This window comes from Myotis brandtii, unplaced genomic scaffold (assembly GCF_000412655.1).
Source record: "Myotis brandtii unplaced genomic scaffold, ASM41265v1 scaffold606, whole genome shotgun sequence".
Classification (NCBI taxonomy): Eukaryota; Metazoa; Chordata; class Mammalia; order Chiroptera; family Vespertilionidae; genus Myotis; species Myotis brandtii.
Window position 1 is genome coordinate 1,409,766 of NW_005370297.1, and position 3,151 is coordinate 1,412,916.

Consider the following 3,151-nt stretch of genomic DNA (forward strand, 5'->3'; position numbering starts at 1 on the left):
CCTTAGCATTCTTTCTACCCATTCCTTAGGGCCAGAACAATTTACATCTCCTCAATGAAGCCATCTTAATATGCAGAGAAGGAATTATTATTATCTTTCTAGTTGTCCCCACCATATTTTGTGTCTGTACTACAGTACTCGTCATATTCCATCTTATATTATTGATATGAGTGTTTATGCCTTGACCCTCTTCATTTTTTGCCTATGATGAAGACTGCCTGCTATGCTTTTGGCACAGGAGATGATCAGAAGATGCTAGTTGAGCCAAAGGGACCAATGCATTTAATATAGAGATAATGTATCATGTACATTTTCCTTATGTTCATCTACCATCTCTTTTAAAATATATTTTTATTGATTTCAGAGAGAAAAGAAGAGGAAGAGAGAGATAGAAACATCAGTGATGAGAATCATTGATTAGCTGCCTCTTGCAGCCCCCTACTACAACCTGGACATGTATCCTTGACAGGAATCCAGGACCCTTCAGTCTGCAGGCCACCGCTCTATCCACTGAGCCAATTTGGCTAGAGCCATCTACCATCTTTTAAGAGAACAGTATAGTTGCATTGCACCCGGTTCTGCTAAATAAAGCTTCAATTTTAAATAAATAGTAATATCCGGTATGAATGAAACATTTTTAGTTTCATAAAAAATGAATTAAGGAATTGAATTTGGAAATTTCTTCTATTGATAAATGACTTTTTAGGCAAGTTCTTAAAAACATTTTTGTATCATATGGAGATCTTTTTTTTTTTAGATTTAAAGTGCATTTTTTTCTGGTTTTTTTTTTTTTTTTTTTTTTTTTTCATGGCAAGGTGACAATACTTACTGGCTCTCTATTAGCACAGCATGTGTTTGAAATAGTGTTTTGAGGAAAAGTGACATATTTGCCTTGAACCATTAACACAGTCACCCCAGCAGCAAGTGGGAAATTAGCAGCATGATCTTAGAACAGAGAATCTATCTTTTTATGCAGAATGAAATTATAGCTGCCTTTTTGGTAATTTCGTGCTTCTGGCCAAGTTAACTATGTCAGATCAGATTCTGCCAATATGAAGCATGCAGGCATATTACACACTCACATCTCATCCTTTATTCTCTTTCTGGGTTCACATTCACTTTAGGCTTTAAAAGAATTTTCTCAGATAATTATAAATTAGGTACCTATTCATCCACTTTATTAAAGACTTCTTTACTATTTTTATGCAATATACGCATATTACACACTCACATCCCATCCTTTATTCTCTTTCTAGTTCCACATTCACTTTAGGCTTCAAAGAATTTTCTCAGATAATTATAAATTAGGTATCTATTCATCCACTTTATTAAAGACTTCTTTACTATTTTTATGCAATATATTAAATATCAAGAGATATTATTACATAATAAAAATTTAAATAACATACGAATTTTAATATGAATATTAAAAATAAAATCAATGTTTCTTTTTTAAAAAACATTTTTTTTATTGATTTCAGAGGGGAAGGGAGAGGGAGAGAGAGATAGAAACATCAATGATGAGAGAGAATCATTGACTGGCTGCCTCCTGCACGCCCCCACACTGGGATCGAGCCCATAACCCAGGAATGTTCCCTGACTGGGAATCAACCTGTGACCTCCTGGTTCACAGGTCGACACTCCACCACTGAGGCACGCCAGCCGGGTAAAAAGCAATGTTTCTTAAATTGGTGAGAGAAGATCTTCATTAGATTCTTTGTACCTAAACCAAAAATGTGATATTTCAACCTTCAGCTTTTGGGATTATGTGTCTTTCATTCCAACCCCCTATACTTCTCATATGGAGAACATGGATCTAATGCATAATTAAGAAAAACACAGCTTTTTAAAAACAATTGTGATTCAGTGATTCTCTTAAAGGAGAATGATGCTCAGTAATTTACCATGTGTTGATAGTCTGAGTCTACAGCGAGGTTATTAGTGGACACTTTTGTCCTACAAGTACCATTAAAGCAAATAACTTACTAAATGGGTAACTAAGGGATTGGGAGAGAAGAAGATTCTATCAAAATCTTTGAAGGGTAGACACAACGTCAGATGAGTGTGACTGTCCCATAGTTGTAGGTGGAGACGGGGCAGGGGAAATGGTAGGAACCCTGAAGGGATGTAGGGACCCCTTTGTCCCTCTCCAGCCCCGCCTCCACCCGAGCTCGGTACATGCTCTGCACAGCATGCTGTCCCTCACTGTCTGCTTGATATTCTATGATATTTATTTTACGAAAGCACTAATCTGTAATAAAGTGAACTTGCTTTAAAAACAACAAAACAAACAAACAAAACTTTGAAGGTTTGGCCGTGGATGGTGGGGCTCAGCTGATTGGGCATAATTCTGTGCATGGAAAGGTCAGGGCACATGCCCGAGTTGCGAGCTCGATCCTGTTAGGGGGTGTGTAAGAGGCAGCAAAACACATCGATGTTTTTCTCTCTCCCTCTCCCTTATTCTCTCTTTAAAAACCAATAAAATTATACTTTAAAAAACTTTGAGGTTTTATTTTTGATTTCAGAGATACTGGCATGGTTGTGGAGATGGAGTCATCCCAAACAAAATGATTTATAGATAGCACATGTACTTACCAAATATTCCTCTTAAAATAAGTTTTCTAAGGACCATTCATATGCAAATTGATTCAAATAACAGTTATAATTAGCCATTCACCTTATATTTGACCATTTAATTTGCATAAAGGGTGTCAATTTTCTATTAAAAAACCATGGTGTTTGAATGCAGGTACAGAATACTAAGTTGGATATCATTTTGATATTGTGATATTATAATTTGTTAGAAAATAAAGTGAAGAAAACATTAAATATGTATTATTGCCTTCTTTGTACTAGCGGGTGGTAGGAATAAGCCAGCTATTTCTGTATTTACTTGTAAAACACATTGTAGAAATAATTATGAAAAACAAATGCAAATAGGTACCCACGCTCAGCATAGAAAATTATTTTAGCAGTGGAATTCTTGAGTTCCAATAGTATCATTGAAATACATACATGCATATATAGTACATACATTTCATATACATCTTTCTCTTACTTCCTGTTGTTCCAACACACACACACACACACACACACACACACACACACACAGCTATACATAGGTAATCAGAAGAATACTCTTCTAATTATA